At 55.0% G+C, this 26880-nt stretch overlaps 1 protein-coding gene across 10 annotated transcripts in view; it reads left to right on the forward strand.

The window, feature by feature from the left end:
• The first annotated feature begins 5034 nt into the window (after positions 1-5034).
• Positions 5035-26880, forward strand: part of GDPD5 (glycerophosphodiester phosphodiesterase domain containing 5) — a 90924-nt gene continuing 69078 nt past the window's right edge. For 4 of the 10 annotated variants that reach the window (XM_036324942.1, XM_036324943.1, XM_036324948.1 and 1 more), the window contains exon 1: positions 5037-5876. The gene's annotated coding sequence lies outside the window, so the exon portion shown is untranslated. Of the gene's footprint in view, positions 5877-26880 lie in introns of all 10 variants that reach the window. The other 6 variants (XM_036324937.1, XM_036324947.1, XM_036324940.1 and 3 more) reach the window with 4 other exon arrangements.

Raw genomic sequence — 26880 nt, forward strand, 5'->3', positions numbered from 1 at the left:
AGGCCTCAGACAGATTCCCTGCCTCAGCCTCTCCTCCAAAGAGTGACCAGGGCGAGCTCTGAAGGGCAAACACGACCTGTACCCTCCGCTTAAACCCTCCAAGGCGCCCCTCTGCCCCAGCACAGAAGCCAAACTCAGTGACAGAGACGTGTGACATGCCCCCTGCCCACCTCTCCAGCCACAGACAGACTCTCCTGACCTTTCTGCCTCGGTGCTGTGGATCTGACTGTGGTCTACACACACACACGCACACACTCACTCACACACACATGCATGCACACACTCACACACAGACACACACACTCACACAGACACACAGACACACACAACACATACTCACACATACATACACACACACACAGAGACACACACACACATACATACCCACATACACACCGAGACACACATACACACACATACAGAGACACACACATACACACCGAGGCACACATACACACACATACAGAGACACACACATACACACCGAGACACACATACACACACATACAGAGACACACACATACACATGCTAACACATAGCACACTGCTAGCACACTGGCCTGGCTGACTGAACACCAGGTCTCTCTGTCTCTCTCTCTCATTGATTTCAGAGAGGAAGGGAGAGAAACAAACATCAATGTTGAGAAAGAACCACTGATCAGCTGCCTCCTGCATGCCCCCAATTGGGGACGGAGCCTGCAACCTGGGCATGTGCCCCTGACCAGAATTGAACCTGGGACCCTTCAGTCCACAGGCTGATGCTCTACCCATTGAGCCAGCCCAGCTAGGGCACCAGGTCTCTTTTAATCCGTACCACCTTTGAGGGGCCACTACTTTCATCTATGCTTTAGTCAGGAGGAAGCTGAGGCATAGAGAAGGTAGGTGACTGGGCCAGGATGTGTGTCTGGTGCCAAACTCAAGTGTCACTTTCCCTGTGAAGCCGCCCTCAATGCCCCCTTCCCCTCCCCCTGCAGCCTCCTGTGTTCACACACCACTGCAGAGAGCCCTCGGACTGGGCACCCCTTGCCTGTCCAGTCCCTGGATGCCCAATGTCTGGTCTCAGCTTAGAAACTATTGGTAAATGTGGGGTGAGCTTGGGGCATAGAGAGACACTCCATCCCTCGCTCTCTAGAAGCTCATACTCTGGTGGGAAACCTGACCCACAAACAGTCCAAGACCCAAGGGGTTAATGTCCCAAGAGAGGCCCAAAGAGCCGGCAGGGTCACCGGCTCCAGTGGACAATACTGTGCTCCCCCCAGCGGAGTTGGTTGGGCAGGGTCCCCAGAGGGGTCAGCCTGTGTCCTGGGCCTTGATGGATAGAGGAAATGCCAGTGGCTGAATGGGGCACACGCAGGCAGGAGAGCTGGAGAAGGATTCCAGGCTGTCGGAGGCAGACCGGTAGGAAAGCAGGCTGTCCCGCGAGGGCCCAGAGTTCAGTTGTCTACAGACCCTACCAGACAGCGAGCTGCGGGAGGGCAGGGCCAGCTCTGCCCGATGCTCCATGGTGCCCCCTGCCAGCACCGGGCGCAGCGCCTGCACATAGTGGGTGCACAGAAGGATTGTTGGAAGCAGGCCTCACGGGGCATAACGTTTTATACAGTGTGGTGCCCCTACTTAAGAGAGTGCTAAATTCCTAATATACATGTCGGCACAAAGTGGGTGTTTATTTGCCACAAAAATAGGAAGCTGCGCAGCAGAGCTGAGGCGCCCGCAGTAGCGACACTGTTAACTCCCCTCTGGCCAGAATATAAGGAGGGGGAGGTTCTCGGAGAGGAGGGGCACCGCCCACAAGGGCAGCCTTTTCTGTCAGCCCCAGAGGCCCAGGTTCAGAGCCACCTCGCCACCCTCCCAGGCAACCCACCACAACCAGGCCTCGGTCACGCTTCTCGCTTCTCTTGCCTCTCTGGCTGCATAAAGGCCTGATTCTCCCAGGTCAGGAGACTTCCTCCCCCTGGAGGGTAGCCAGAGGGTGAATGTGGGCGTTGAGAACTGTTTGCTGGTCACCCCCTGGCGACCTTGGGCGCTCCTCCCTGGGGCCTCGGGGTCATGGAGGGTCTGTTCTGAAAGCCTTCTTTTACTCTGGCCTCTGCTCCTCTGGCCCACTCAGGGGTCTCTCCCAGAGGATCTCTCTGAGAGCCTCATTCATCTCCCCATGCCCAGGTCCCCCGGGGCCAGCCAGCACTCAGCTGGGTGGGGGTGGGTGGGAATGCTCTGCCACAGAGGTGTGAGGCCAGCTAGACCTGAAAGGCATGATTACAGAGCCTTTGAGCTGAGAGATTCTATGCCAAAGGCAGACTTCCTGGAGGAGTCCAGGCAGTCTTCTTAGAGGAGGAGACATGTGATCAGAGAGACGGAGCATTCGTTCCATAAGTACTTGCTGAGTCCTTCCTATGTGCCAGGCTCCGAGGATACAGCAATGAAAAGGCAGGTGGGCGTTTGCCCCAAAGTTTCTTCCCTTCAGTCCAGCAGGGAAGTAGGAATTGACTCAGGAGAGAAGGGGAACACAGTCCCCCAGACAAGGGGTCAGCAGGAGCAACCACATTCGGGGGAGAGATGGTACCCTGCTTGTGGATGGAGCTGACTTTGGTATGAGGGGAAAAGGAAATTATCAGAAGATGAGGCTGCTTGGCAGAGAGCAATAATGGAGAGCCTGGGACACCAGGCGAGGGACTTATAACTTAATCATGCTGACAACTGGGAGCCACAGAAGGTTCTAAACAGAGGGAGAAGTTACAAGGTTTCTTTTATAAAAAATATTTTTTAATTGATTTCAGAGAGGAAGGGAGAGGGAGAGAGAGATAGAAACATCAATGATGAGAGAGAATCATTGATCGGTGCCTCCTACACACCCCACACTGGGGATCAAGCCCGCACCCTGGGCATGTGTCCTTGATCAGAATTGAACCCAGGACCCTTCATTCTGCAGGCTGACGCTCTATCCACTGAGCCAAACCAGCTAGGGCACAAGGTTTCTTCTTTTAAAATATATTTTTATTGATTTCAGAGAGAAAGATGGAAACATCAATGATGAGATAGAATCATTGATTGGCTGCCTCCTGCACACCCCCTACTGGAGATGGATTCTGCAACCCTGGCATGTGCCCTGACGGGGCATTGAACCATGACCTCCTGGTTCATAGGTCGACGTTCAACACTGAGCCATTTTGGCCAGGCAGGTTTCTTAGCGCCATGACCAAGCTCAACACATAAGACCAGCGCAAGTTTCCTGGGGCCAGCCTGCCCACCGCCGACCCTGGTTTGGCTAGGAGAGGGCACCCCCCAGCCTGGACTTCAGCCTCCAGCTCCAGCTCTTCCTTGTGCTTCCAATCACACTCAGAGGCTGGTGTACTCTATAGGGAGGAAGGGACAGAGTGTCTGGGTCCAGGACTCACTAGGACTTAACCCTTAGCCATACAGGTCCCACACCGTTTGCCTTTTGTGGGCTTTGGGTGTGTTCATGCTACCTGGTTTCCCTACAAATTTCTGTCTTTCCCATATCAATACCTGGCATAAAACTTCCCAGGATACCCTTCTGACAACCAGTGAGTCCAGACTCAGGGTCTTCAGGACTGGGGCCTCAGCATGACCTTGCTGAGTTCAGGGTCAAGAGCAAGACCCCAGCAGAGTCCTTGGCTCCTGGAATAAAATCCGAAGTCCTTTCTGTCTGGCCCCGTCTGCCTCTTCACACTGCCCCGAGAGCTCCAGTCTCGCCAAACTTGTCTGGTTCTCCAACAGAGCAACGCTCTCCCTCACTTCCAGAGTTTTGCCTAGACTGACCTCTCTGCCCAGAGCACTGCCCATTCCCTGAGGTTCCCTCCTAACCTGGCTAACCCCCACTTCTGAACTGCCTATCGCTCCCTCAGGGAAACCTCTCTGAATCCCCCAGAATAGGCCAGGGGTCCCCAGAGGTGTGCTGTCAGATCCCATGCCTTTGCACATGCTGTTTCCTCCATCAGGAATAGACTCCCTCCATCCTCTGGAGCCTGGTGCCTGCCCAGTAGCAGCATCTTTATTGCCCTTTTACAGGTGAGGCACCGGAGCCTCAGAGAGGCCCAGTGACCTGTTCAAAGCCACACAGCTGTGCCTAGAGTGCTACAGTGAGAAGTGGGAACTATCCTGGGCCAGCTTCATGGTTTTGAGAACATCATTTGGCCTCTCGGTGCTTCAGTGTCCTCACCGGTGAAATGCGGCGCCTCTGCCTAAGGTTGTACTGTGTGAGCCTCCATTCCTCTGCTCCCCAGGCCTTCCTTCAACTTTCACTGCCCGCTCTGTGCCCCGCCCTGAGCAGGGTCCTGGGAACTCGGTGGGTACGAAACAGATACAGCTCCTGCCCCAAAGCGCTTGGGGGGACGGAAGCAAAGGGCAGAAAGGTCACTCACAATCCGCTGCTGATAATGACGTTCCTCCCCGCGTATGGGGCCGAGAAGGGGGAAATGCTTAGTAACAAAGATCCTCTCTGTATTTTTCAAAAACTTAGTTTTCACCGCTTCCTGAAATCTGGATATTGCACAGCATCCAAGGCTCACTCGCTTCCCCACGCTGAGCCCTAGAAGCTGGGAGGGTGAGGAGTATCGTGAGGGCCGTCTCACAATTCGGAGGGCTCCACTCATCCTGGGGATTCCACTACCTGGGGTAACGCACCTCCATCCCGTTTCTTTCCCTACCTCGACTCCTGTCCCATCGCATGACTCCTTCTCCCCTACAAGGCGGTCTCCACGCCCCGGTCCCAGACAAATCAGTCCTTTTCACTTCTCCCTCCGCTTCACCTCGCCCTCCATTCAGGCCCCCAGGTCACCTTCCCTCCCGCTCCGCTCTTTAAACTGCCCAGCCTCCCATTGTCCTCCCTCCGGCCTCACTGCTCCCTGTTGGCCCCGCCCTCTCCAAGGTAGAGTCCGAGTCCCGCAGAGCCCCGCCCTCCTCCCACTCTTCCATTGGCTCCTGCCCCCTGACGGCGCGGGCGGAGGGAGGGCACCTGGAGAGCGCCCCGCCCCCTGCCCTGGTCCGGACGGTGGGTGGGGCCTCGGGTGACTCCGCCCCCTTCGGGCGGGGCCGCGCCTGCTGGCTCTGGGGCGCTGGGCGGCGCTGCCCGGGCTCCGCGCTGCTCGGCCCGCAGCTCCGTGTTGGTGGGCGACCGGTATGACAGCGGCGGGGGCGGCGGCGGCGCGGGGCTGAGCGCGCGGCGTGGAGCCAGGGAAAGAGGAGGAAGTGGAGCGCGGCCCGCAGCTGCGAGTCAGCCGCCGCGCCGAGGTCCGCCCCATTTTGCCGAGCGAGCCGAGTCCGGAACCGGGAAGACTTCCCCGCCGGGCTCCGGCCCCCGCAGCTCCTCGCCGGCGTCCCGACCAGCCCCGCCGGCCCTGGCCCCGGCATCCGCCACGGGACGCTTCCAGCCCCACGGTCCGGGGCGTCGTGGCCGGGACTCCCGAGCGCACGACCCTGATTGAGTGCACCTGGGCGGGACTCCCGCTCCTGGCCCACCATACGGGGCCACGGTTGCGGGCTCGTTCCCAGCCTTTTGCAGCGGGTGTCTGAGCCCTCCGCCCGGGGATAACGCACGCTGTCCCCAGGACCCCGACCGAGTGCACGGGAGCCCGGACACCCTCAGCCTCTTTCCCCGAGACCTGGACCTTCAGCTGCTCCGACCCGGTGCTTCGGACTTCCCGGCGGCGAGCGCCCAGGAAGCCCCTGCCAGGGTCCAGCGCCCCCTGAAGGGTCCCAGGCGGGTTGGACAGTCGGACTGAACCGGACCCGGGTGGTCCTGCGAGCCGAAGCTGCCACGTTCCTGCCGACCTAGGCGAGGGGCTTGGTGCTTTCCCCGAGAAGACACAGGGTCCCCCCCCTCCCCCGCCCCGGCGGCCGGCGGGAGCCAAGAGCTGCAGGTGAGAGCCTCCGGGATGCCGGGCTAAGCGGCTTCCCAACCCATCGGGGCAGCGACCGGCCAGCTGCGGGCGTGTGCCCGGCACTACCTGAGGCTGGAGGGGCGCGGGAAGGGAGGAGGGAGGGAGAAAACGGGCACTTATTGAGCGCCCATTGTGTGCGTGTCCGCGCTCCACCCTTGCGCAAGTGGTCCCTCATTAAGCCTCACTGATACTCGATGAGATAAAAGGTGTCGTGTAGTGTTACAGGGGCTTACAGATCGGGAAACTGAGGCTCAAGGGGGTCGCGTGACCCACCCTGCTGTTTTCACTCTGGGGGTGAGGCTGGGAGGAGGGTTAGGTCGAGGTGGAAAGAAGCAGAAAGTGAGGAGGAAAAGACAGGAAGTGGATAGCTGCGGGCAGGATGGTGGAAGCGGTCAAGGTGGGGCCGTTTGAGACACCCTAGAGCTGATCCTGAGGCCGAGGAGGTAGGTCTGCTGGCTTCCTTCCCTCCCATCTATGGCCTGGCCACCTCCCAGGTCCAGGACAAGGAGTTAAGGGCAGAGGTGGGAAACTTCCCACCCTCACAGCTTCCCCTCTGTGGGCCTCTCTCTCCTGCCCCAGCCTCCAGGGTCTCGAAGGCACCCTGTAGGTCCAGAGGCTGAGCTTATGTGTTGGGGAGACTCACTGTGGGGGTGCCCCTGTCAGAGCCCATCATAGCCAGAGAAGGTGAGGCCCCTCAGCTCTCACCCAGCTCACACCCTTCACATGACTGACACGGTGCGTGGGGGAGGCTGTGGGGTGAAGGTAGGGTGGAGTGTGTGTGCCAGCTGCCCCAGGTCCTAGAGCAGTGAGTGAGTGAGTGAGCCGAAAGTCCGCTTGAGGAAACCTTACCAAATACCCTGCAAGGTACCCCCTCCCTCTCCCCAGTGAGTGGCTAGGGTTTTTCCTACCCTGATGTGAGGTCAGAGTGACCACATATGACGCTGTGGTGAGAGCCTGTGTGGTTGGTGCAGGGGCCCTAGGCATGCCAGCAGCTTCCTAGCCTTTGGCCCAGACTAAAGATCTGACCTTAGCCTCTCCTGGCAGGGGGCCCTGCGAGACACCTCTGACCCTGGCAGGGAGGGCTTGTTCAAGGGCTCAAGGCTGGGGCTGCCGGGGCTGAGGGCAGTGTCCCAGGTGTCTGGATTTCCAGGCAGGGGTTCCTTCTGCTCCCCACCCTCCCCACCCCCAGGGCAGTGCAGGGAGAGGGGTGTTGTGAAAGAGGGCTTGGCGTGGATTCTGTGGGCTCTTGTTCTGGGTGGGGTGGGGGAGGGGACATGGCCTTGGTCTGAGCCCTGTGGCCTGGGCTGGGACTCTTTAACCCCTGCTGTGCCCAGCTTCCTGGGGTGTAGAGGAAGCCACCTGGGAATGCCCCTGGGAGGTGGAGAGGTCAGCGAAAGGCTGGAAGCTCAGTCCCTGGGGGTCTGCAAGAGGAGGTGACAGAGGGGCTTGGGATTCCCCCCCAATCTTTGGAGATTCAAATTCTCCTAATAATCCTGCCTCTAAACAAAGCTCCTTGTTAATGACTTCATTTCACACCCGTGATCTCATTTCACGGTGTGATGGAAAGAACCTGGAATGAGGTGAACAGGGTTGGGGAGCCACGTGGGACCTCTCAGATGCATCCATGGCTTCCCAGCCTCACCTGTAAAATAGGGTCAAGGCAGGCTGGCCTTATCTGTTCAGATAATGAGGCCATGATATCTGGCAGACTGTCAAGTGCTAAAGAGGTTGTGCGTGTGTGTGTGCCATGGCTAGGATTGTTATTAATGGCTACATTGAGTGGGGAACTGAGGCTCAGAGAGGCGAAACCACTTGCCCAGGGCCTTTGGGTTTGCTTCAGTGACTGAGTGCCAACTGCATACCAGGTGCCCTGGAAGTTACCCAGATGGAAAAGGCAGTGTGATGACTAGCTCACAACCGGGTGGGCGAGTGGCACAGACAGATAGTGAGACAGACCAGGTGGGCGCGAGTGCGCTCTGCCTCCCACTGGCCATGTGGCATTGGGCAAATCCCCTCCTCGGAGCCCCAGCTTCTGCTCTGTAAATTAGAATTCCTCCTCCATGAAGTTGTGTGAGGATTAAGTGAGATATAAATATATAGCGCTTGGCAAAATGTCTGTTTCCTTCCCTGTAAGGAAGGAAGCTTGAATTTTGACCAGGAAATCTGGGAACATTCTCGGGCTTGCTCTCCGGTGCCACCTTCCTGGTCTCAGAGTCCTCTGGAACCTGCTTGGGGACCCTGGATTCTGACCCCCACCCCCACCCCAGGGCCAGGGTTGTGGGAGCTGGGACTCATTCCCTCTGGCTCTTTGTCTGGCCTCCCTTAGGCACAAAGGTGCAGTGAATAATTTATGGGTCCCCTCACACCGAGAGGCAGGCTCAGAGAAATTGCTCTGTGCCCAGATGAGCTTCTGAGCTCACCCCAGAGGAAGGGGTCGTTCCGTTAGTGCTATATGAAGTCTTGGATGTGGGGGGAGGGAGGCAGGACAGGAAGAAAGTGACCTGTTATCAACCCGGGCCCTCTCCAGTGGAAACCAGGCTAGCTGGGCTAGGGTCAAGCTGTGGGCCTCTGATTCCAATGGGTGATGAGAAATGGCAGGGAGAGGCCCATGACAATGAGTAACCTGGGAAGGCTTCATCAAGGAGGAGGGTGTCTGGGTGGGGGCTAGAGGCAAATTGCTGTAGAGAGCGGGGGTCCTGACATCAGCTGAAGGTTGAATTCTGGCTGTGCTCCTTACTCACTGTGAGACCAAGCAAGACACCTGGCCCTGCCAGGCCTCCCTCTGCTCCTCTGTAGAATTAGGGTTAGTTATGGGTGTCTGTGAGGCCACACAAATAAAGCACGTGACACCATAGGTACTTAGTGAAAGGGTGCTTCATTGTGAACGTGAACCTTGGGGTGGGCTAATGGCAGGGGAGGTGGGATAGCGAGGTGGGATAGGGTAGTAAGCAGAGAAGTGGGTTGAACTCTGAGGTCGTGATACTGGGGTTTATGGGGTCAGTGAAGGGTGTGGAGAAGAGGGAGGGTAACCAGATGCCAGAGGGCCTTGAATGTCAGACAGAATTCACATTTCCGAAAGCAGTATGGAGCCATAGCCAGCTTGGCTCAGTGGATAAAGTGACAGCCTGTAGACTGAAGCGTCCCGGGTTCAATTCCGGTGACGGGCATGTACCTCGGGTGTAGGCTCGATCCCCCCGGCTGGTCCCGGCTCGTGTGGGAGGCAACCAGTTGATGTGTCTCTCACCTTGATGATTCTCTCTTTGTGTCTCTCCCCCTCCCTTCTACTCTTATCTAAAAAAATCAATGGAAAAACATTCTCGGGTGAGGATTACAAAAGAAAAGAAAGAAAAAAAGGCATCATGGAGTGCCCACTCAGAACCCTCTGTGGCTCCTTTCGGTCTGTAAGTTGGAGACCAGTCTCCTTTGTTGCGTCTCCAAGGCCTTGCCCACTGCAGCCACTGCGTGGACCCTGGCTCACTGCTCATCACTGTCTCCCAAACACACCAGACGTAGCCTCATCACTGCGTCTATGCTTGTGGGGTTCCTCCTGTCGGAGCTGCCATCCCTGCCTCTTCTCTGCTCATCTCCCCATCTGTTGAGGCCCGACTCCAGTCATAAACATCCCTGGATTATCCAACCTACTGCTCACAGCCCTCTGAATCTTTACCACTTCATAGTAACAGTAATAAACAGTACCTACCATTGCCCCACATTTTACAGTTTGTAGAATGCATTCACATACTCATTAGTAACACTGTGATGGTAATATTAACAGTAGCTACAGCTCTGAGTACTTATTAGGAGCCAGACACTGCTAAGCCCTTTCTGGACGCACTCATCTGCAACTCGGGGAGGTGACTGCTGTGGTCTCCAGAAACGGGGGCTCAGAGTGGTGCATTATCTTGCTCAAGGTCACAAAGGTCAGACTGAGGGGCGTGAGGAGTCAAACCTGTGCTCCTATCTGGGACTAAACAGACAGCTTGACAGCTTTTAGAACAGGGGTCCTCAAACTACGGCCCGCGGGCCACATGCAAATACACATATTGTATTTGTCCCCGTTTTGGTTTTTTACTTCAAAATAAGATATGTGCACTGTGCATAGGAATTTGTTCATAGTCTTTTTTTAAACTATAGTCCGGCCCTCCAACGGTCTGAGGGACAGTGAACTGGCCCCCTGTTTAAAAAGTTTGAGGACCCCTGTTTTAGAAGATATCCTGTCTCCTCAACTGGGGCCAAGTACCTTAAGAGCATACCTCGCATGTAAAAAGCTTGGAAATGAGCCTTCTTTTCAAAGCTAAGGAAGGAACCCTGAGCTGGGCATCCAGGGTCCCGGGCCCCGGACTGGCTGGCTGTGTGACCTGGCGAATCAGCCCTGCTCTCTGGTCCTGTTTTCCCACAGGTGAGGGGGGTGATGTCCAAGCTCCCAGCGCTCCAGCTTCTGCAGTGTCCTTCGTGGCCCTGGCGGCAGAGGAGACCACAGCACCAGGGCCAGAGGATGTGGTGTGCTGGGCGGCTGTGATTCTTGGCCTGGCTGCTCTCAGGACAGCAGCCTCTGTAGTTAGCTGCTGCCTTTCCCGAAGAAGGGCGGTGCCTTGTGCTGCTGGCGGCACGGTCATTAGCAGGGCAGAGAAGACCCTGTGAATTGGGAGCAGCTGGGCCAGGCCAGGTTGGCAGTGCCGGAGGCAGGCTGGCCCGGCCACAGTGGGGTCATTGGCGGGGCAGCTGGCAGGGCAGCCGCTGCTCCTCCCTTTGCAGCCTCCAGGGCGGTGGCAAGTACCCACTGGGCACCAGAGCTCTGTAGGCTGAGGCCTGCCCTTGCTCCTGTTTCGGTGGTCCTGGGAGTGGAGCAGAGGAATCTAGCCAGGCCCCAAGGTGCCTCCTCCTAGAAGCTTGCAGGACTCCTCCCTCGCAAGTGGAATCCCACCCTCCTCCTCTGCAGATCCATAGCCCTCACTCACTCACTGTGGTCTGTGGATTGGGGCTGTGTAGGTCTGCTTTTCTTGCCAGCCAGTCAGAACTAGATTCTATGCCACCCCAACCCTCCCCTCCCCCCAGAGTGCCTAGCAGCATGCCTGGCATAAAGTGGCAACCCCCTGGGCAGGGGAGACCATGCGAGTTGCCCCTTGAGCAAGTGGCTCCGCCTTTCCACATGTAAATGGGCCTGGTAATGGTAATAACAGTGTTGCAGGAGTGAAGTGGGGTGATGGGAGGAAGAGGCTGCATCAGCCTGAGTCCACTTGCCTGTCTTCTTGGTAGCCTTGTGAACAAGTGACTCAGTAGGAAGTTGATTGAAGTCTGGCTGGTGATGCCAGGAGAAAGGGTGTGCCAGGTGGCAGGGAGGACTTCCCAGAGGAGGCACTTCGCTGTCCGGGGAGGACTCTGTGTCAGGTGGGATTTATAGAGCTGCAATTCCCATCACCTTCCCGGCGAGCAGGTAGTTGAGAGAGATGAGGAAGGCTCTGAGCTGAGTTCAGGGCAGGGAGCAGGATGGCCAGGGACCTGGTTATTCTCAGGCCTTAGCGGCAGAATGACCCAGTTGGGAGGAGCCATCTGGGCCCAGCAGGCAGATGCTGTCAGAGCGAGTTCTTCCTTAAGTAGCATCCATTTTCGAGCGCTCTCTCTCTCTCTCTTTCTCTCTCCCTCTCCCTCTCCCTCTCCCTCTCTTTCTCATCGAAAATGTAACATGATTGGAGATTTTAGTCTGTTGGGGAAACAGACATTAAACAAGTAAACACAGATACAAAACTTCCAAACTGTAAAGAGTAAGCTCCTGAGGTGGGGCCAGTCCCATCGTTGTCTGTGGATGGTTGGTAGTCAAGGGTAATGCTCAAATCACAGCCCGAATGCACATACTAGCAAATGATTTAACCTCTCGGGCCCTCAGTTTCCCCATCTGTAAAATGGGACGATTAGAGCACTTATTTCATAAGGTTGTGGTGAGCATTAAATGAATTATACATGTAAAGCGCTCAGAAAAATATGCAGCACTTAATAAGTACTCAGTGCATGTTAGCTGTTATTGGTTGTACCTCTGGCACCCAGCAGAGCGCCTGAAAGAGGACAGGTGCTTGGGAATGGGTATGGAATGAATCCCAGGCAAAGGGCCGCTGCTCTGTGCAGGGAAAGAAAGGATGGTAAGCAGAGAAGGACACAGAAACAAAGGCAACACAGAATGTGGCAGGGACGGCCCTGGGCTGGGGTTGTGTCTAGAGCTGGATGGAGGACGTCGGGACAGGCTTCTGGGTGGTGGTGCTTCCAGTGCTGAGTTTGAAAGTGTCATTGAACACACGCATGTGCACACAAGCACAAGCACGCGCCCTGGCACTGCTGTGAGGCCAGCGCTAGGAATGAGCTCAGAAGTGAACGGTTTCTGTCTCAGGGTAGCCAGCTAGAGTAGAGCTTGGGAAGTCCCAGGCCTGCTGGTCTCCACAGGCCTCCGTTTCCCACCGCCTCACTCACGCTGTCTCGCCATCTGTGACATTCTGTTTGAGGGCATAAAGAAGGCAAGAAAGCAATTTGGGAGGAAGTGTGGGCCGAGATCTGAGACCAGATCTACAGAACAGAATAAACAGGCCTTGCTCCCTGGGCACACCCGCCGGCAGAGGTGGTCTCCCAGCCTTAATCCTGCAGCTGGTTAGCTTTGAATGAGAGGACTCTATTTTTTTTAAATGTCATGAAGAATCCCTCTCACGCTCCCACCCAGGAGGCTCAAAGGAAAGTTTTCTTCTACTGACCAGGGAGCCAGGACCCCCCCAAGTATCTTAAAGGAGGTCACCCCAGAGGCACCCTGAAGTCAGGGTCCCCTGGTACTGCTTGCACTCGGGGTTGGCTGTGGGCCTTGAGGACTTGACCTCAGCCCTTCTATTGTGCCTGTTTTTTGCCCGTCCTGTAACATGGGGTCAGCGTAGGAAAGTCCTTCTCTCCTTCAAGAGTGTGGGGTGCGGTGAGAGAGGCTTCAGTGGGCACCCGTGCCCATGGCTCTCGGAGTTTGCCACACACATTAGAATCATTTAGGAAACTTTAAAAGTCCTTCCTGGGCCCCGCCCCCACAGTCCAGGGCAAGACCCAGGCAGCAGTCATTTTGTAAAGTGCCCCAGGTGAGGTCAGTTGGCCTCCGCAGCTGCCCCCATGGGACCTGCCCATCCCGTGACAAGGAGCTCATTGCTTTCAGCTGCTCCCTCCTCCGTGGCAGCGCGTTCCCTGGGACCCCCCTGCCTGGGGAAACGGGGCGGTGGGAAGACTTTACAATCCTATACACTTGGGTTCCAACACCCCTCTGCTCTTTGCTTGGGTGTCTTCTTGGACCCTCGATGTCTTCATCTGGAAATAGGAGTAACAATAATCCCTTCCTGAGAGGGCCGCAGTGACCGAACAGGGCCACACACAGAAGCACTAGCGGGGTGCCTGAGGGTCCGCACTGCATTAGAAGGCAGATCCCGGCAGAGCCGGCCGAGCTCAGACCCTGGACTCCCCCTGTGGGGCTCTTCCTCCTGCCCTAGCCGCCTGAGCCTGGAGTCTCAGAGATGCTGCTGGTGGTGGTGGTGAGGGGGTGGGGGGGTGGTGGCGGGGAGGGAGCAACACCCAGTCTCGAGGCCCTTTCCTCCTGTCCCCCTTCTCTCTAAGAGATAAGACAAGACAGCAAGCATTTTGTTTTGCTTGGTTTTGTTTTAATGGCCAAAGGGTCAGGCTCTCCTTAACAATGAAGCCTTGTCTGAATCTGCTTGTTTTTCCAATTGGACACCCAACTGCACCGCCAGCTTGGGGCCCCCCAACCCCCCTATCCCCACCTGGAAGAATGACAGAGGGTTTCTTTTTCATCGAGGGGAGGGGGCTGGGAGACACTGGAGGCCTCTGTCTGGCCCTCACCAATAATTGACCCCAATTAAATGAGCTACCTGTGTTGGAAGCTAGTTCGCCAAAACTAATTCAAGGTGGTTACCGGGATGGGCTTTGGAGGCAGAAACACTCGTGTTTGAGTCTGGACTTTGTCTCTTTCTGGCAACCTGACCCTGGGCGAGTCATTTCAGCTTTTTTAGCACCAGTGTTTTCTCCTGTAAAATGCATACGTGGGATGCACGTCCTTGGGCTGTTCTGAGAAGCAAATGCAGAGCTCGGGGTGTAAAGCTCAGTGCCTGCGCACAGTGAGCCCTCAGACACTGTCCACGACCTTCCTCCTTAGGAACTGCTGCACTCTGCGCTGCCCCTCCCGTCACTGGCAAAGATCCTACTCTGCGCACCCGGCCTGCTCCACGTGTGGGGTCAGGCCCAAGCTCGGGCTCAGACAGTGCCGGCCTGCATCCCTGCGAGGTGCCCTGTAATCGCCTGCTCCATGCATCCTGTGATTAGAGCCGGCCCAAGGGCTGTTGGTGGTAGTGCTTGGTCTCCTCCCTCTGGCCCAGACCAGGGTGCACTGTCAGGCCGTAGGGGGTAGCAGACGCACAGAGGAGAGTACAGCGCCGGGCCTAGCAGCCCCTGGGAGCAGTTATGGCCCAGGCCGAAGTGCACAGGGAGGAAGTGGTCAGCTCTATGGACAGGGGCTGTGGTCGGCAGTCAGGGAATCAGTCAGCCCAGGAGAACTATCGGGAGCATAAAACCTCAACTATTTTTCTTCCTTACTCCAGTCTCCCGCTGGGCCTTCCCATTGGGTGAACCTACTTAGAAGCCAGAGGCATGGAGCCCAAATCATTCCACTGAGAGCTGCCTCCAGGTCCCCAAGCCGGACGGAGAGTGGATCTGGGAAGGCAGACAGGAGACATTTCTCACTCTGATGGTCAAGAGCCCTGGCCTCACCCTCCATAGGATGCAGTTTAAGGATCTGTTGTTACCTGGGTGTTCCTCTTATGCCCCCACCCCAAAGACAAGCCAAAGTGTTCCAGCTGCCACAGCCCTCTCAGGGAGAGGAGTTCTGGGGTAGCCAGCCTTCCATCTCTGTCTCTCCAGAGGTGCCTTAGCACCCCTTCGAGATTGGCACCCAGGTCCCCGCCCACTGTGCCATCACTTCATCCGGCTCTGCCACCTCTGGTCCTCAGAGGCCCTGGCTGTCAGTTTTCTCCAGCTTGATCACCTGAACAACTGTGTCTCTGTCCCTCTTAGTCAGGCCTTGTGGAGCAGTGGTTCTGAAAATAGACTTTCTCCTGAAATCCTGGCTCCGCCATAATATGGCTGGGGAACTACAAGTGTGCCCCTTAATCTGTCTGTGCCTTGGTTTCCTCATCTTTGAAATAGAGATAACGTAGAACAGGGGTGTTGTAAAGATTAAATGAATGTGCCCTAGCCAGTTTGGCTCAGTGGATAGGCCTGGGGACTGAAGGGTCCCGGGTTCGATTCTGGTCAAGAGCACATGCCTGGGTTGCGGGCTTGATCCGCAGTGAGGGGTGCGCAGGAGGCAGCCGATCAATGATTCTCTCTTATCATTGATGTTTCTGTCTCTCTCTCCCTTTCCCTTCCTCTCTGAAATCAATAAAAATATATTTTAAAAAAAGATTAAATGAATGCATTAACATAAAGTGCTTAGGATGGTGCCTGGTGAGCAAGAAGTGCCCCATAAGTGACAACCTTCAATCATCACAAATGATACAGGCGGAACCCAGAACACAGTGTGGCTGGACCCTTAGTCAGAGGATGGGGACTGTCACCACCCTTAGTCTAGGACTAGGTTCTGCTCCAGTGACGAGGCTGTGACCGTTTCTCACAGCCTTGCCACGTGTGGACACTCACCCATCAGTTCTCCACCCCGCCCTGCAGTCCTCCTGCAAACCACGTCCTGTGAGGAGTGGGTCTCGTCCTCCCGAGCTGCAGTTGGACTAGATGTCCCCAAGTTCTGCCCCTGAGTCTGCACCAGGAGCTGGGAGGAAGAGGACTCAGGTTGTCCCTGCCCTGGAGGCTGGGGGTAGAGGGGAGTGGTTGGGGCACAGTCCAATTCTCTTCCTCATGGGGCCGCTGGGCAGCTGCAAGGAGGAGACAAGCAAAAACCGAGGAGCTCAGAGGAGAACGAGAGCAACCAGGGAGCTTCATGGAGAAGGGGCATTTGAAATGAGCCTTGAAGGTGGGCTGGGACCTCCGTTGGTCCACATTGGATGGGAAAGGCCTTGTCGGAAGGGGGACGAGTAAGGATGACGCCAGGAGGCATGGCCATAGGGCTGTAGCAGGAAATGGGGTGAGCAGCACGTAGGCTCTGCAGCAGGCCCTCAGAGGTAGAGTGGGTCTGGAAAACATTCGGCTTTCTGGAATCAGGCAGGCCTGGGCTTGAATCCTGGCTCAGTTCCTGGTTGTTGTGTTTTTGTTTGTTTTTTACTGTGGGCCAGTGGCTTGGCTTCTCTGACCCTCCATTTCCCCACTTGTAGAATGGGGCGGCCCTCACAGGCTGGGCAGTGACACCCAGTGAGCTGAGTGAGGCTGAAGGCAGGCTGCTTCTCCACCTGGGGCTGCAGAGAAGTCAGGGACCCACGGCGCCTGCCTTGGCCCATGCTTCCTCCCCCAGGAACAGCCTTATCTCCAGAGTGGGGCAAAGGTCACGGGGAGGCTGGTGTCAGGTGAGCTCAGGTGCCCCAGCTCAGAGCCGGCGCTGGTGTAGCCACCTTGCATGTCCTCCTGAGATCTGGGTGGCTGTCAGCAGCTCGGGGGATCAGCCCTGGGCCCGCATCAGCCTCTGACCCCCAGAATGAGCCATGCTGCCCTGAGCTCAGATGGCCCGCAGGAGCCCATGCAGACCAGGTAAAGGGAGTTGGGGGGCCCGGCAGGCCATGATCGTGTTGCTGGGATGTTGGGGAGAAGATGTGTTGGGGGCACATTGCATGTAAAGCCCCCGTGAGGCCCCAGGGCATAGTGTTTTGGGAGCAGCTGGGCAGGCCTAGAACTCAGAACCCTCTCTCTCTAGCTGGCCATACTGCGCACTCCCTCTCCTGCCTGACGGGAGTGCCCTGGCATCTCCTGCTGCGCATGGCGGGGGGGGGGGGGGGGGGTTGTCTGGGCAGAAGCTGTGAGATGCCCTGGTGGCGGTGGTAGTGCCTTGAGCTTCAGAGGCCTTCCTGAGAAGCAGGTGTGCGGGCTTCCAGTCCGTCCTGGCTTTGAAGACATTGGGCAAGTCACAGCCTCTGAGCCTCAGTTGCTCACCTATAAAGTGAAGGCAACAACACTTACCTTCGAGGTCTGTTTTGAAGCTACGATGACATCCTGGACGAGGCAGCATCTTGTATTTTAGAAGAGACTCCACAACCACCCTCATCCTGCTCCCTTTCTCTGTGCACTGTCCATTCTTGTTTTTTTTATTTTTTATTATTAAATCTTTATTGTTCAGATTATTACAGTTGTTCCTCTTTTTTTCCCCCATAGCTCCCCCTCCACCTGGTTCCCACCCTACCCTCTGCCCTTACCCCCCTCTTCCCACTGTCCTCATCCATAGGTGTATGATTTTTGTCCAGTCTCTTCCTGCACCCCCCACACCCCTTTCCCCCCGAGAATTGTCAGTCCACTCCCTTTATCCACAGGTTTATACTGTTCATCAGATTATTTATTCACTTGATTTTTAGATTCACTTGTTGATAGATATGTACTTGTTGTTCATAATTTTTATCTTTACCTTTTTCTTCTTCCTCCTCTTCTTAAAGAATACCTTTCAGCATTTCATATAATACTGGTTTGGTGGTGATGAACTCCTTTAGCTTTTTCTTATCTGTGAAGCTCTTTATCTGACCTTCAATTCTGAATGATAACTTTGCTGGGTAAAGTAATCTTGGTTGTAGGTTCTTGCTATTCGTTGCGCTTCCCATTCTTAATGCTGCTTCAGGAAGTTCTTCTTTTTGTCTAACTTAAATCTGTTACAATGCAACTGGAACCTCCTTCCTCTTGTTGAGAGCTCTGCAGCGATAGACCGAGCCCTCTGTATAAATGTGCCCCATCAGTACCTGGGAGTGAGTCAGGGAATGGAGGAACGGAGAGTTGGTTTTCACCTTGGAGCCTGGGTGCCCAGCCGTCAACGGTCAGTACCTTCTGACCAGCGTGTAGAGGGGGTGGGTGCATCATCTTGGCTGCTCACGCTGCTTGTCCTCTCTGTGCTTGATCCATGCTTCAGAGGGATGACTCTGAGGCAGTGGAGAGAGCCCTGGGCTGGGCCTAAAAGGCCTGGATCCCAACATACACTTGACCCCTTCATGCTGTGTGGCCTGAAGCCAGTTAGCAACCTCTCTGGGCCACTATAGGCCTGTGAGGATTCCTGTGCCCGAGGGCCCAGTCTCTCCAGTGAAGATGTATGCACTTCAGCTGGAAGACCCTTTTTCTATCTCTCCCCCACCTGGGCCCAGCCAGCCTGGGAAGCTGGAAGATTAGCATCCTGATGGCTGGTGGTGGTAGGAGCTGGGTCCACCTCTCAGACCAGGGCTCCCCTGGGCAGGCAGTGAGTTGGGATTCCTGGTGGGATGGGTAGCGCCTTCCTCAGACCATGGATTTTGAGAGCCTGGATCTCTTCCTACTCACCTAGTTAAACTCATCTAGCTCAAGGGTGGGAAACGGCGATGGGGGTGGGGGGGTAGAGAGGTGAGAGAAGACTAGCCTGAGGTCCCCCAGCCGTCAGTAGGGAGTGGTGAGGGAGTCCCCATGGCACCTGGGGTAGGTTGTGCGTCTGAATCCTCAGCAGGTGTCGAGTATGCGAGCCAAGTGGTTACCAGTGAGCCGTGTCTGGTCTGGGAGGGGCTCTGTGGGCTGTGAGGGGGTTGGCTGGGGCTCCCAGACAGCCGGTCCCTCTCCCTAGGAAGAAGTTGGCCAAGGAATGCAGGAGGTGGAGGGATCAGGAGCCCCAGAGGCCTGGGCTGCAGCCATTTCTGAATGCCCCTGTGAACTTCAGTGTTTGGTTTCATGGAGGAATTAAGACTTCTTTCTTGTTGGCTTTGGACACATAATAGTTTACCTTTTATAAAGTGCTTTGATATTCACGATGTCACCGAATCCTCACGGCAGTCGGTGAGAGGCAGCATGGGACTTGTTTGGGAGGGCAAGGAGAGAGTGAGCTCTAGAATCGGACACACCTGGGATTCAATTCTGGCTCCCACCGACTCCCTCAGGCAAGTGAGTAACCAGCTGAGCCTCAGTTTGCTCTTCTGTGAAGGGGACAATCATTCCCCATAACAAATAGTTAGCAACAGTTGTCTAGCTGGCTGTGCACATGAGGGGAGATAAGGTCTATAACCACAGATTCAGTGCTTGATGCAATGTAGTAGTTTTCACGATTTTTATTATCAGCCCATTTTACAGATGGGAAGGTGGAGGCTCGGAGAAGGAAGGTGACTTTCCCGAGGTCATGTAGTGATTTAGCTTGGTCCTCTGGACTTCCTATCTGTGGCTTTTTTCTTTAGCACCACCTTCTCTGTCCTCAAGTGACCAGGTGATCTGACCCCTCATCTCTCCAGTCTTCAACACACGATGCTGTCTGCGGAGGCCTTGTGCCCAGCTCCCCACCTAACAGTGCTAGCCGGGCACACAGTAGGCACTTAAAATATGTTTTTCCTGTGCACGACTATGTTGCTAAGTTGATGTAAAAACGTAAGAAGTATTTTTCCAGGAAGCTAAGGCGTGTGCCCCCAAGCCCTTCTTCTGCTCCCTTATCCCCTTTAAAACCAGCCCTTGGATCGCTTTAGTTGGAAGCCTTGTGGACAGGATTGACACTTCCCTCCTCTGCACCATGCTGATGTGGTAACTGCTCAGGGATGGGCTCTGGGAACACGGACTGCTTTGCTGGGAGTGCCGACACTCTGCACCGTGTGCCCTGGATGGCAGCACCTGTTCAGCAATAGTTCCTGCCTTTTAGGTTTCTGGCTCTTCTCGCCCTGACCCTTCAGTCTGCTGTTCACAGGCTTGCCTCCAGCAGCCCAGCACCTCCTTCTTCTCCCTTCTTACATGGGTGTGTGTGTCCCCTTCCTAATTTGATGCTTCTATCAGTTGAGGACTGAGAAATGGGACAATTTTTACTAGAGTTGTTCATCCATTCATTAATACCTATTCAGCCAGCCATTATTGATCCTGGGTCTTGCTAGGGATTCATCCACCCTTCCATCCATCCTCCCACTCACCCATCCACCCACACACCCGTCCATCTACCCACTCACCCATCCATCCACCCACTCACCCATCCACCCACACACCCGTCCATCTACCCACTCACCCATCCATCCACCCACTCACCCATCCACTCACACACCCGTCCATCCACCCACCTGTCCATCCACCCACCCATTCTGATTGGGACCCTCTGCAGTAGCTTGTGATTAATCAAGACATGCCCACGCACCAACCTGGCTGTGAGGCAGGGAAATAGGATGTACACGGCACATCCCAGGTCAGGACTTTTTAGTCTGTAATCTGCCCCTGCTTCCATCACCACACTGAATCTTTCAGCCCTGAAAATAGCATTATCCCCATTTTGTAGCCGATGAAAGCAGAGCTCAGCAGGATGAGGTCCCCTGCGCCGTGGTCAGCAGCGAGCACAGTACTGCAGTTGGAACTCGGGTCTCCAGCCTGGCCCGTGACCTGTTCCCTCTTCTGTGCTCCATCTGGGACCTGTATGATGCCCCATCCATTTTCTGCTTCTGTCACAAAGGATTGTTGGTGGCTTCGGTCAGACCTCTGCCTCCATAAAGTGGTCAGCGCAAGGAAGTGTGGCCTTGGCTGTGTGCCAGCGCAAGCCTCCTTGGTGTCCATACCTTGTCCGCGGTGGACCAGGCCACACCATCTAGTACTCCCTTCCCAAACTTCACTGGGATGGTAGCAGGTCCCAGGACAAGTGGCCATACAGGGTCTGGAAGTGCTCGGTCACGTAAGTCACTGCGGGACTTCTCAGGGCCTTTGCTGTGCTGACATGAAGTAAGGGTCCCCAACAGGCGGTGCAGTGTGCAGCCTGCCTTGCCCACGCTTGCTTGGAACGTGCAGCTCCGTTGTCCCAGTGCCCGTGGCCCGGGGTTAATGTCTAGAGAGGACGCTTGGGGAAGATAGCACACCCTCACATTCCCAGCTCGTGCACAGGAGCCTCCAGCTGTCGCGTGGTCCTCCCCGAACTGTGTGACTTTGAGAGGACCACGGGAGCAGAGTTGAGCCCCAGGATGGAGTTGATGATGGTGGTGGCTGCAGGGGAACGTGGAAAGTGGGGATATTTTTGTTCTTCCAGCCACCAAACGAACGAATCTCAGACATCGACTGTGTGCCAGGCACAAAGCCAGCATTTGGAAATGCCAAGATGAGTCTGACTAAGAACCTTCCGTCGCATTTCCCCGTGCCCACTAAGGGTTTTTAAAGAAAGACAAAGACAGACCTTAAATGGAAGCAGTGATTGTTTAAATCGTTCTGGGTCTTCGTGGTGGGTGAGGATGGGACACATTTACTCATTTCAGTGAAGCGTTAGTGCCAGGTCCTGAGGGGTGTGAGCGAGAGGGTTCCAGGAACACTTGGCCTGGGCAGAGGGCGCGGGTGTTGTAAGGGAGGTCAGTAGCGTGGGGAGGCTCAGGAGAGGGTGGTAGGGAGGGAGACTTCCCCTGGGATCAGCCTGAGCTGGGGGGCGTGGAGGGGAGGGGAGGGGGGAACTTGAGTGAGGCTTGCAAAGAGGGCAAAGGTTAGCCGTGGGGGGAGGCGGATAGGTAGGCTCTGACCAGTGGGAAGAGCAACAGCAGAGCAAAGGTATAGAGGTGACAACAGGTGGGTTACATCTTCAAGACGCTGTAAGGAGCCTGGGTGATGGGGGCAGAGAGAGGAAAAGCGGGTGTCTTTGAAGTTGGGCTGGGGGAGCTGTCTGGGGCAGATCCTGAGGCCCGAACACTGGAACACTGGCCGAGTGGGTGCCTACCTGCCTGGGAGTGCCTTGAAGGCCAGACCATGTCACATTCATCCACAGCACCTGGCTGGCCCCTGGTAGGTTTGAGGACTGACTGGACTCTTCCACTGTGGGACCTGGGACAAGTCCTTCCCCTCTCCGGACCCTGAGTTCCTCATGCTTGGGTCTGGTCACCCAGCCCGCGCCGTCAGCTCTGAAGGGCTCTCAGGGATTCTTGCATGTGTGCAGGGAAGGCCAGACTGTTCCCCTGCCCCCTCTCCCCCCAGCCTCCGGACCCTGGGTGGGGGCAGCCTGTTTGCTGGGTGGGGGTCAGGCTGGCTCTACGTTCTCTCTTCCTTCCGCAGTTGGCCCTCTGAGCTCAGGGTGAAGTGCCCTGGTGTCCTTGCCGGTGGCTCAGATGTGATTTGGGGGACAGGGCCGTGGAGCCAGGCTGGGGCTCAGGGTTGTGCGCATGCCCCAGCTTGGTGCGGGGTGGGAAGTTCTGCTTCTTCTCGGTGAAAATGGGCCACTTGCTTCACCTCCGAGCCTCGGTTTCCTGTCTGTAAAGTGGGAACAACAGCTAACTCCCACACTGGGCTTTCGTGAGATACGAGATAAAATTGGTGAAAGCCCGTAGTAAACTGATTGACCCCACGTGCATGGAAACAGTTCTTGTTGGTAATTTTATTTATTGGTCCAGTTTTCATAATCCCTCAGGCCTCTGGCCCACTCACCCCTTTCCCAGAAGTGCTCCCTGGTGACGGCTCACTGTTCTCCCTGTGACTTCTGCTGGGTTCATTTTATCCAGGCCAAAGTGATAGGAGGGCCATGAATTATGTACGAGTTGCACATGCAGATCAGGGTGTATTTTGCATTCCTGTGTCTGTGAGCATTTAAATAGCAAGAGAATCAGCCTGCTGGGTCCTGGGACCAGCGACCACCCGCCTCCCCAACCGCATCCCAAAGGCCTGCAGGGTATTAGGTTTGGCCTCTGGGGAAGTGTGGGGAGCACATGTCAGGAATTCCCCCTCCCCAGCTTATCTGTACTGCTGGGATCCAACAGGGTTTGCCCACATGCAGGGGACTCTGGCCTATGTCCCTCATAACTGGGAATTGGGGGAGGGGGACACTGGGCCTGAGGGGGCAGAACAAGGCTGTCACCTCTCCATCCCCTCTACCTCCCAGTTGGTGCCAGGAAATGTCAGTCAGGGCAACTCCGATTTCTGTCATGAATGTGACTTTATCTCAACAGGGCCTGGGGCTCCTGCTCTGGGGGGCCTGGAAACTCTCATACACAGTGCTTGGTCAAAGCTGCCCTGCCCAGGATGGGGTGAAAGGGTGCAGGGCTGGGCTATGCCCAGCATCCTTTCCCCCAGAGATCCATGGGTCCCTCTCAATGCCATTGTTCCGGAGTGGCTCCCAGATGGTGTCCTAGAGCCACCAGGATCGGGGTTGAGGGCAGACAGCTGGGCTCAGCTGGTACCTGGAGGCATCATAGACGTTTCCTCTGCGTGGGTTAGTATGGGGGCAGAGGAGTAGGGGCAGGGAGCAAGCAGAGAGAGGGTATAATGGAGGATCGGTGTAAACTTCAGCAGTTTATTGAGAAAAGAGTCCAGTGAGCATCAATTCTTCATCGTCTTGAAAAGGCCCAACACCTGGGTTCCTGTCCCAGATCCAGGCGGTTTCTGACATGGCCACCCTAAGGCTCAGCCTAGGCCCGTGGTCGGCAAACTGCGGCTCGCGAGCCACATGCGGCTCTTTGGTCCCTTGAGTGCGGCTTTTCCACAAAATACCACGTGCGGGCGTGCACGTACAGTGCGATTGAAACTTCGTGGCCCATGCACAGAAGTCGGTATTTTGTGGATGAGCCGGTATTTTGTGGAAGAGCCACACTCAAGGGGCCAAAGAGCCACGTGCGGCTCGAGAGCTGTGGTTTGCCGACCACTGGCCTAGGCCAACCTTGCAAGGTTGGTGTGAGGTCAAATCAAACTGCCCAGCGGGTGGGACACCCAGTAGGGTGCCTGACACATAGTAGGCCACTGATTGGCAGAGAGGATCTCATTCCAGCCCAGAGCAAGAAATTGGTTTTTTAGATACTTCACCTGTGGTCTCTCTAAGCAGGAAGGAGGGCATTTCTGTTGAGCTCCTTGAATGGTCAGAACAGCTTGGATATGTTCTCAACTATGACTCCAGCAGAGGACCCTCAACCACACTGGGGTGTGGGGGAACCTCTCTCGGGGGCCAGGCAGCCCTGGGTGCGAGTCCTGACTCTACATAGTGGCCTCTGACCTAGGGCAGTGATGGTGAACCTATGACACACGAACTCATTTTTTTGGTTGATTTTTCTTTGTTAAATGGCATTTAAATAAAATAAATATAAAAAATATAAGTCTTTGTTTTACTATGGTTGCAAATATCAAAAAATTTCTATATGTGACACAGCACCAGAGTTAAGTTAGGGTTTTTCAAAATGCTGACACGCGGAGCTCAGAAGGTTCGCCATCACTGACCTAGGGTAAGTCCCTCATCTCCCTGTACCTGAAAAGGGAGGTAAGGGATACCTAACTCTCAGCTCCGTGAGACTCAGATGAGAAATTATCTATAAAGCTCTACCGGGCAGCCCAGCTGGCATGGCTCAGTGGTTGAGCATCGACCTATAAGCCAGGAGGTTTTGGTTCAGTTCCCAGTCAGGGCACATGCTGGGTTGAGTGCTCGAGGAGGGCATACAGGAGATAGCTGATCAACGGTTCTCTCTCAACATTGATGTTTCTATCTCTCCCTCCCTCTCCCTTACTCTCTGAAATCAATAACAATATATTTAAGAAAAGAAAAAAACTCCTGGGGAAAAAGAAGCAACTGATACACAGTAGGTTCTTGATGGAGTCTGGGGTGGGAGACCTGGGGTGCAGGCCGGTGGCTCAGGAAAGCCAGGCCTGGGTTCCCCATGCGGGTGATAGGCAGGCTCCGTGGGGACAGTCAAGTGGCACCTCGTTTGCTTTCCTTCTTGGGACAGCTGGCTAATTAGCCTCTGAGTATTCCTGACAAGTGCCCATGTGCACGTTCCTGACATGTCAGAGTCAGCTCTTGCTAGACCATGTGGTGCTCAGCTGACCAGCCCTGGGCACGAAGGAATCCAGAGAAGGATTCCTGGTGTCAGGGGCTCAGGCTGCTGCGGGCCCCAGGCTTCAGTCCGGTCACAGGATGCTTACCATCTTCTTGCCGGTTGTGATCACCCCCCAGGCCCACACTGCTGGGGCTGCTAGCACTAAGGGCTGCAGGGAAGGAACTAGCCCGTGCTCAGTTAAGAATAGAAGACTTTATGTGACTTACGTAGCAGCCTGATCATATCAGGCCTCCCAGCCAGGCCCCAGGTAGCTTATCGAGAAGGATCTGGTGCCATCATGGGTCCTCCTGGGTGGAGGAGGAGAAGGGGGGTTGAGGTGCTGCGGGGCTTTCCCTGGACTTCTCTCTCATTTCCACGTGATGATGATTTTTTCCATCAAGTAAGGCTCATTGCTCCTCCCTTCTTCTCCCTGGGGCTGGCTGGGGATCATCACCAGCGTTCCTGGGGGAAAATCTCTTCTGGGAAGAGTTCAAACAAACAAACAAACTGGCTTCTGAGAGGAACAGATTGGTGAAAATGGCTTTGTCTTCAAGGAGAAAGCCGATGGTGGCAGCCATTTATTAAGCGCCGACGGTATGCTAGACCCTGAGCACAGCGTTTTGTGTCCTTGACTCATCTAACACTCACTAGGGTGCTGTGGGCGGTGTCCTAGTCCCACGATGCAGTTGAGGACCGAGATCCAGCTAGCACATGGCAGACCTGGTGTTGGAACCAAGGACTGTCCCGCCTCATTACTTTTGGGGGCACAGATTCCTGAGTCGGGAAGAGGTGCGAGTCAGAATCCTTAGAGCAGTGATGGTGAACCTTTTGAGCTCGGCGTGTCAGCATTTTGAAAAACCCTAACTTAACTCTGGTGCCATGTCACATATAGAAATTTTTTGATATCTGCAACCATAGTAAAACAAAGACTTATATTTTTGATATTTATTTTATATATTTAAATGCCATTTAACAAAGAAAAATCAACCAAAAAAATGAGTTCGCGTGTCACCTCTGAGACTCGTGTCATAGGTTCGCCATCACTGCCTTAGAGAGAGCCCTGGGCATGGAGGACACAGTCACTCAGTGCAATAAATCGTGCTTTGCCTTGTGCTGGAGTCCGTTCCACTAGTAAGAGGAACATCACAGGGTTGGGAAGAGGAATTATGATCCTATCACAAACAGAGCAGGTATAGATGCCTGTCTGTTGAGTTGGAATGGAGCCAAACTTCCTCTGTGATGTAGGAAGAAACTGCTCCGGGCAGGATCATGAGGCGGCAGCTCCTGATTCCTGGTCCTCCTCTTTGGTGCCTCCCTCTCACCCTCCCCTCAGAGATTATTCCCAGTGTGAGAATGGAAAGGAATTCTGAGTCACCCTCTGTTAGTCTAGATGGGAAGACTGAGGCCCCAGAAGGACAGGGACTGGCCCAAAGTCACACAGTAAATGGGCCTGGGAGCACATAGTAGGTGTTCAAGAAATCCCTTGCTCCAGGCCAATGCCAGCTCCCCTGTGGGGCACTGCTTTTGTGCGGAGATGTGGAGGGCCTGTGATGGGCTAGGAGATGGAGTCAGCTGGGTCCTGCGAGGGAGGCAGGGCCCAAAGTCTGGCACCTCTGTCTACAGTGCCACAGACTCATCTATGCTCACCCAAATCCTGCTCAACTCAGTGCCCCTTTTCTGTAAAGCCTGCTTGGACTCCTCTCCCTAATACCCCTCCTAATCTCCTTCTACCCAAAGAATGGGAAATTTTTTTAAACTGTGGTAAAAAGCACATAACACAAAATTCACCATCTTCATCATTTTTTTGTGTGCAATTCAGTCGTGTTAACTGTGCTCACATTGTTTCACAGAAGTTCACAGAATTTTTTCATCTTGCAAAACTGAAACTCTATACTCATTAAACAACAATTCCTTCCTCCACCCCCACCATCCCCTGGCAACCACCATTCTACTTTCTGTTTCTATGACTTTGACTGCTTTGGATACCTCATATACATAGAAGCATGCAGTATTTGTCCTTTTGTGCCTGGCTCATTTCACTTAGCACAATGTCCTCCAGGTTCATCCATGTTTGCTACTTGGTTATAGCA

Source organism: Myotis myotis, unplaced genomic scaffold (assembly GCF_014108235.1).
Source record: "Myotis myotis isolate mMyoMyo1 unplaced genomic scaffold, mMyoMyo1.p scaffold_m19_p_10, whole genome shotgun sequence".
Taxonomy (NCBI): Eukaryota; Metazoa; Chordata; class Mammalia; order Chiroptera; family Vespertilionidae; genus Myotis; species Myotis myotis.